The sequence below is a fragment of the Lemur catta genome, unplaced genomic scaffold (assembly GCF_020740605.2).
Source record: "Lemur catta isolate mLemCat1 unplaced genomic scaffold, mLemCat1.pri scaffold_55_ctg1, whole genome shotgun sequence".
Taxonomy (NCBI): domain Eukaryota; kingdom Metazoa; phylum Chordata; class Mammalia; order Primates; family Lemuridae; genus Lemur; species Lemur catta.
In genome coordinates, this window is record NW_025423860.1 from 932987 (window position 1) to 941865 (window position 8879).

An 8879-nucleotide genomic window follows, 5' to 3' on the forward strand; every position below is an offset into this window, starting at 1 on the left:
AGATGATGATGATCCAGGCATTATTTGCAATCTTTGCCAAGGACTTCCTACTTCTTCAAGACAGTAATTATCCACATTTTGCAGATGAGGAAATTGAGGTGGAGAAAGATTACATAAGGAATATATTAGATGAAAAAATCCTAAAGCCAGAATATGTCTTCATTTCATCTTTCCCAAAACCCATTCTTTTTTCAAGACACTGGGCTGGCCGCTCTGGTGGATACACAGGTAAGTAAGAGAGCAGCTGTCTCAGAAACAGAGGTGTGCGTTGTGGCGTCCGGAGAGAACGGTGGGGCAGAGAGAAGGTAGGCACTTAGGACGTCTGTATGGACCTAACTATTATAAAAGAAGTCTGAGCAAAATGCCGTAAGGACTTACAGGAGGAAGCAATCTCGCCTCACTCCGATGAGCTTTCCATGAAAGAGCTGGGATGAGAAACAGGCATTGGCAAACACCGGGAACTGGAGATATGAAGTGCATCTGTGGGAGCTTTTAGACGGCTAGCCAGTGTCTAAAGCATAATCTATATTAAAAAAAAAAAAAAATTTGGCCGTTGGCTCCTCTGGATCAGGTCTTTAGTTGCAGGAGCACACTGGGCACAGCTAAGATGCTGGTGACTAAAGCCCCTCAGGGAGACGGTGTGAAAAACAAAAAACAATTTGTTGAACGAATGCACATAACAGAAACATAGAAAGACCACTCTGACGCCCAATTTCCTATCGTTTTGTCTTGGCTGAGCTCTGAGTTACTATTGTCTTATTGGGGTGATTATTTCCTGCTTGACTGTGGTAAAAATCCCGACACTGTTAAGACACGTAAGAATGCCAGAGTAACTCTGCTGCATCAGCCTGCTCTCTCCACGTCCAAGGGTGGCACTGGGTTGGCTGAATGGCAGAATCCAGAATCCTGCCACCAAATCTCCCGTCCTTGGTCTAGAGTAGTTTTCAAACTCAGCTCCAGAGATTGTTTTGGACCTTTGAAAGCGTATCAGGAATTCTACAAACAATGAAGATTTTAATTGCCTGAAAAACCCATTTATTGATTTTATCTGTTCTGTGTATTTATTGTGGTGCCAGATAAGATTCCATTAATTTTTTTTAATCCCAGCTAGAAAACATACATCGTTGGAATACATTCTCAGCATTGCTCTACTTCGAAATTCTAAACGAAGGGAAGTGAGGTGGTCCACAACAACACCATGCGATGGGAAGAACACCGGGTAGGATGGTGTGCAAGCGTGTCCTACTGTGATCCTGTTAACCTGAGGGGAGCTTTGCCACTGTGTTGGGGAAGGACCTTAAAACAATACTCTACCCCTCTAGACTCTGCTCTTCCCATCTATAAGATTTGAAAGTTGAGGCCAGGCACGGTGGCTCACGCCTATAATCCTAGCACTCTGGGAGGCCGAGGCGGGAGGATCGTTTGAGCTCAGGAGTTTGAAACCAGCCTGTGCAAGAGCAAGACCCCGTCTCTACTAAAAATAGAAACAAATTATCTGGACAACTAACAATATATAGAAAAAATTAGCCGGGCATGGTGGCGCATGCCTGTAGTCCCAGCTACTTGGGAGGCTGAGGCAGGAGGATCGCTTGATCCCAGGAGTTTGAGGTTGCTGTGAGCGAGGCTGATGCCATGGCACTCTAGCCCAGGCAACAAAGTGAGACTCTGTCTCAAAAAAAAGAAAAAAAAAGAAAAGAAAACAAAAGTAATACTGCAATGCTTTTTCATAAAATGCTTCTTAACATCACTTTCATGACTGAAGTGTTGGGGAATATTCTGGCATTCCATAGTCTATATTCACAGGAATGGGTGTATTTAGAATCTGCCAGTCTATCAGCTTTACTCTGGGAAGATAATAAAAATATTTAACTAGCAGTACATATATCAGTCACTTCTATGTGCCGGCACTGTCTTCGCCACTGTGGTTATGGTCGTGCACAACATAGACACACTCCCTGTTTACCAACTCATGAGCATACAGGTACCTAAACAGGCAAAACCAATTAGGTAGGATCTGAACAGTGTAGGATGCAATCAGAAGTACACAGGATGGATATCAGGCCCAGGTGCGGTAAGTTAGAGATTTTCTGGAGGAAGATGTGTAAGCTGAGAGGCTTGATGGATGGCAATGAGTCAGCCTTGCAAAGCAGTTGAGAGGTGGGAATAAGGGTGATCTAGACATAAAAAACAGCACCTGCAAAGGGTCAGAGGTGAGAGACACCGTGGCATGCTGAGGGAACTCGAAGAGGCCAGAGGAGCTGGAAGGTCAGGTCTGAAGGGGGTGCGGCCCCATGAGGCCAGAGGCAGAAGCAGTGGTCGGGTCCTGCACACCGTAGTCAACTGCCTTCAGGCAGCGGGACTTAGTCTTACAAGTCATTAGGTTGACTGACGTGTTCAATCAGGGGAATAATCAGATTTGCATTTGTCAAGTTTCCTTTACCTTCAGGGTAAATGGAGAAAGCAAGACTGGAGGTGGAGCCCCGAGTTGGAAGGCCACGGCAGAAATCCAGGTGAGAAAGATGATGGAATTGGCAGGGGTGGGTGTTTGACTAAAATACGCAGAACAAGGGAGAGGAAAAATCCAGGGAAGACACCCTGGCTTCTGGCTTGGGAAACCTGATGACTAATATTGCCTTTTAATGTGATGAGGAACAAAAAATAAGCCATGGATTGGTTGAAAGGAAGAAATGTGATGAACCTGGTTTGGTACCATTGTACTTGTGTGCATACGGACCACACAAAAAGACACGTGTAGCAGGCTGTATTTTGTAGGCACAAAGCTCAGAAGAGAAATTTGGGCTGGAACTAAAATGAGATACAAAAGTCCCTGGCCTTATGGCGTCTGGAGCTGTGGACTAGACGATCATTCCGGAAAAGCATATAGAGTCAGAACAGAATCCAAGGATGTAACACTGACCCAGTCCGTAATTTAAGAGACGGATTGGAACGTAATACCCAGGAACACAAAGAGTCACGGAAGTGCAAGGGAAGAGGGTGATGTAAGAGAAAAGAATGATCAATAGCGTTAGATAATGTAGAAAGGCCAAATAAGGAAAGGTTTAAGAAGTGCCCGGTGGATTTAACGTGTGTCCCTCACGGGAACAGTTTTACTGGAGTGATGGCGATGGAAGCCAGACTGCGTAGGGAAGAGAAGGAGTAGGAGCTGCGGCCGTGGTGGCAGCATGTGTGGGAAACCAACCCTCGACAGAGATTTGGCTGTTGAAGGAGAAGAGAGAGGACGCCAGCTGAAAGAGCGTGACAGGTTGACAAGGTCTCAGAAGAGACTTGAGCATGTTCCTATGCTAACGGGAAGAAGCTGGCAGAGAGGAGAATGGTCGCTGGGAGGAGACGCTAGGGCAGGGAATGAAGATGGAAGGTGCTGGTGGGAGCCAGTTGCTGTCAGAAAAAAGCAACCCCTGACGGTGACAGAAGAAAGGAGTGACGATGGTCCAGATGGTCACAGGCTGGTAACAGGAGCTCCTGTGATCAGGGATTTCAAGATGCAAAGATGAGTATGGCAGGACCCGGGTCCTCCTTCCATGTGGGAGAGAGAAAAACCGCACGCAAATGATTCTGTTCTGCAGTACAAAGTGATAAACGATAGGAGAGACACAAGTCAAGGGCAAGGAATGGTAGTTCAGAGACCGGAAAGGTGGTTTCTCATTGGTAGGGAGTACAATCACCTCAGGGAGGTGAAATCTAAGATGTGTCTTAAAGTATGTGAAGAATTTGGAGATGCAAGCGATTGCATAGCAAGAGAATTTTAGCAAAGGGAAAATACCAATAAGTGAAGGTGGTGTTTAGGGAATGATGAGTGGATAAAATTTGAATTAAATGTAAGACATGTGGAGGAATAGGCAATAAATCTCAAAATACAAGTTGGAGCTGTATTGAGGAAAGCCATGCATATCAGACCGAAGAGTTTGCACTTGTTCTCAGTAGGCAGAAAGAAGTTATGGAAGAATGTTTTATAATGCTTAAAAAGTAGAGCATTTGGGAATCAAATTAAGAAGGTACGACAGCATACAAAAATAAAGGCATGGAAAATGTTGAATGCTTCAAAAGGTCTGCTAGCCATTCAATAAATATTGATCAATAAATGAAAAAGTAGTTGGATGGGTGAACAGAGGAACACACAATCATTCTAACACTGGACTCGGGGTTTACATAATCTTACACTGACTGCTTAAATAACACAAGCAGGCTGACTTCAGTTTCACCTCCACTGTTTATGCCAAACATCAACAGCGTGATCTCATTTATGTAACAAATTAGCCCACGCTCCTTTAGTAGACTAGTTTAGTTGTCTAGCTTTAGAACTGGAAAGTGAGCTTCTAGACTTTTCAAAGTACAAAAATTTTATAAGTAAAATTACAGAGTTTGAACTACTTTTGTATTTATACATACAATATTAAATCAAAACCTAGTGTTTAAAAAACTTCATTTTGACAAATGACTTAAAGGGAGAATACAAAGTTGCTATGTTAGTTTTTGAGAGCCTTAATGTATTTGCTAAATTTTACTAAGTAAATATGTAAGAAAGAACATTTACTCTGAAAACTTAAAAAAATATTTTTTAAGAAAGTATTATAACTATTCCAATATAATTTTAAAATCTCTCCTCCACTTTTTTTAGAGAAAAAAGAACCACAGTATTTTCAATGACATCATGGTGACTCAGATGTGCTTTAAGAAATACATTTTCTATGATATTTCCGATTACTACAGTGAAGACTTTTCTGAGGGGCTGACTGACTTCCTCTTATCAGTTGTTGAAAGTACACACTTGAGGGGCAACATACGGAGGAAGCTTGTCACTCAGTTGGAGGTTTGAAGCCTCCAACTAAAATGCTTTTGTACAGCGTTTAAGTTTGCTTCCTCAGGATCGTAGTTCCTAAAGATTATGTTAACCATTCATTCCAAAGTGATATTTAATTATAAAACATAATATGCTATAAGAGGTTGAGTGAATACTGTAAAAAATGTCACAAACATTATAGTAAGAGAACAAAAAATTGATCAAGCAGCAGCATTAAGTACATGAAAATAATGGAAGAAATCATAAATTTCAGTTAATAAAGAGATTTTTATACTTATGTCAACAACTGCAAATAAGAAAGGAGTGCAATTTGCAACTTTACTATGCCATTTGCATTAGCAAATAGTAAAATACCACTTTAAATACAGTTGTGTATACTGGGTAAGAGTGTGTGAACACACAATGATATTGTTTCCTTGAGAACTGGACAGACATGCCTAATAGATACACTTAATCTCTGTGTGTGTTTTTCTCACTTGAGGGTTTTCTTATCTTTTTAAGCACTTTAGGTTTAGGGTTTTTATTTAAACCTCTATGAATTTTTTATTTCTGACTCATTGAGCAAGTTCCCAGAATCCTAAGGCATGTTTTTTTTTTTAACTAAGATATTTTCATTTGTTGTGATGAAACCTGTGAAGCATACAGAAAATGAATTTTTTAAAAGGAGAACTCAGCATTGAGATGTCTTAACTAAAGTCTTAACAGAGATGCAAAGATTTTCAGAATATAAACTGAAAATGGCATACGTTATAAATGCTAATGTCACTTATATAAAAAGCAAAAAACAGAGAAAAGGAAAAAAAAAAGGAATTCTCCATCAGTTTTTATGTTGTAACTTTCAGTGGGAAAGTTATAGAAATAAGTCCTTGTCAAGGCACCACCCTTATTCTTTTGAAACAATAGTTCCATCTAGTGGACAATTTACCTAAAAATAAATCTTTGATTCCAAATGTTAGAGACAAGTTTTTTTCTTGTGATAAAATCAGCATTAAAAGAAAATAAAAAGGACAACAACAGAGATAATTTGTTTACATATAAAATTCACAATGAATAAGATAGAAATCAAATGATTAAACTGGAAAACAAACAAAAGTTTCTGCCAGTAAACAAAAGACTTTCCTGTAAGAACACACTAAAAATTTGGTAAAAGTGTGGCTGATTTATGGATGTAGAAAGCCAAGCTAGGTAACATAAGCCCTGGAGTGACTGTGGCTAGAAACAAACTACAACTCATTAAAAAAAAAAGATCTGGTACAAAAGCTTTCAAAAATACAGAGTAACAGAGAACATTTATTCATTTTGGCACCAGTATCTAATGGGCTTGAGTTATATGTTGGTCACTTTCTAGCAGCCACAGACACTGGCAATTGCTTCATTCATATAGTTCAGGAGGCACTGCCTATTAATGTAAATGATTGTCTAAAATGAACTATTGGAGAAATAAAATCTTCACCTCTAAGTTGCCACATGCTAGCTAAATCGCCAATCAATTCAGATGCTTCATTCAAATATCTGTATTTATTATCTGGATAATTTCAAAATGTTAGCATGGTTGGATTTTTAAAATTGATTTTGTGGAGTGTTAATTCCAGCTACACTATCTCTAAAAGCAGATTGAAGGCCTACAGTGTAAACTTCCGGACACTTTGAATAAAATATACCTGAAGTCACAGTTCTTGTCACTATTGCCCTGCTTTTCATGAACTTAAAACCCGAACCTTCTATAAATGGCTGTGAACTATATCTAGAATTGATTTTTTACCAAAAGACCAAAATGGTTGATTGCATCATGATTTATTTTGTTCAGAATTAAAATGGTTGAGCTCTGAGTGGGTCTTTTAAGACGTGCAGATCTGGTTTCCAGGCGTGAGGGTGTCTGGACTGAGCCGGGACATCTGTGGGTCTCTTTTACCCATCACATTGCTGCACAGTGACTGCACCAACACCAAGCAGACAGACCGACCACCAGGGCAGGCTAAGACTGAACAGAATCTTCCTCTTTTGCACACATCGAAGCCAATTCTAGGGCTTTCCAAAGTTTTTCCTGGATTGAGGCATATGAAATAGCGCCCCATCAGAGATTTCCACGTATCTTTGGGGTGACAAAATGCCACTTTGAAATTATAAAACATCCCAGTGAAAGAATATCTTCTATCTAGCCTTCAAAAGTTAATCATCATTGTTCTTTCCCTGGCATGAGCAGTCTTAGCAAATGTCTTTGTCACCATTTAAGTACTTCTTCATAGACACAAAATAATTCAGACATGAATGATCCTGAACCTCTTCTTTAATGATTTTTCTCCATAGTAGAAGTTATAACATAGATCTGAAGGTAAATCTGGCAGAACAGACCTTTTGAGAATGAAATGTGAAACGGGTTGACAAACCTGGAGCGGTGGTGTGATCTATGTAAGTGATTGAAACAGAACTTCACAGCTATTAGAGGAAAGAGTAGGAGCCAAGTGTCGACGTGTCATGATGGGATGAAGAAAGCAGCTTGATTAAAACGCAGTGTCTTTAAAAGCCTGGTGGCTGCCACGCGCGGCTGTCTGGAAACAGCGCTGACGGCCGGCGTCTGCTGCGCTCCCGCTGGGTGTCGGACGCCACGCACACTCTAGGTGCTTTACTGTCTCTCATTCATTCCCATGACGTGTGCTGCAGAAATCGCCAGATCCACGTCAGAGAGGAAGAGGCTGAAGGCAGAGGAGTTACATCGCTTGCCCCAAATTCACACAGCAAACAGAAGGCAGAAACGGCATTTGCCGTCTGACTTCAAACTCTGGACTTGTTCTATTTCACCAGCAAAACTAATTTTTAAGCCTTAAATGAAATGCTGATACCTAAATCAGGCGAAAAAATGCTTCATGGAAAGCAGTTTGAAAGCACTGAATTACTCCATGCAGAAAAGGCTGTACTGGTCATCATCATTATTATTATTATTACTGACAAAAGCCAAAAGGTGGAAACGACCCAAGGTTCCATCAATGGACAAAGTGTATAAATATAATCATATAATGAGATATTATTATTCAACCTTAGAAACGAGCGATGTTCTTTTTTTTTCTGCTTTATTTCTGAAATCATTTCTTATCTGCTTACATACCAGACTGAGGTCAGTAAAGGCTCACTCACCAGTGTACACAGGAATGGTACGTAGGGCTGGAACCAGGACATGGAGCTGCTGCAGGGTCCGTGGTCAGGGACCCAAGGCTGGTGGGCCTGTTACAAGGGAGGTGGGCAGACGGGGCTCCTCCCGGTCCCTTGCCAGTGGGGGTTGGGTGCAGGACCATGGCCAGAGGAGAAGGAGCCAAGTTCACTGGGATGAAGCCACTTTCTGTCCTTGGCCAGGATCGTGTCTGGAACGCCTGTCACTGTGGTGTGGGATGACCTCCTCAAAATGGCGCTCCTTGGTCTTGGGCTTCATGGGAGTTCCACGGCCTCCCTCCTGGATCCCAAAGCTCCCACAAAAGCACTTGTGTCTGTGTACGGCTGCCGGATCATTGTTTGTGTCGGGGACACAAAACAGAAACCTCTTGTTCCCCCATCTTGCTGACCAAGAGTGAAGTTCTGACATGTGCTACAACAAGGGTGAACATTAACAACATTACGTTAAGTGAAATAAGCCAGACACACAAGGATATTGGGCAAATGCGTAGATACTGGAACTAGAAGGCTAGAAGTTGCGGGGGTGAGGGTGGGGGGCGGAAATTGGGGAGTTATTGTTTAGTGAGTACAATGTTTCTGTTTTGGATAATGAAAAATTCTGGGAATAATGATGACGGTTACACACCATTGTGGATGTAATTAATGACACTGAATTGTACACCTAAAATGGTTAAAATCATAAATTTTATGTTATGTATATTTTACTACAACAATAATAAAAAAAAAAATGCTTTGCTGAAGATGAGAGAGATTGAAGGAACAATTCAAAGATTTTTGGATAAAATCAGGAACAGTGAAGTGAAGCGAACTGTGGGCTTGCATGTCCAGAAAAGTAAGAGGACAGATGCTGGACAGCTCTGTCATGGGGCTGGGATCCAGCGATTCAGACAAGTCT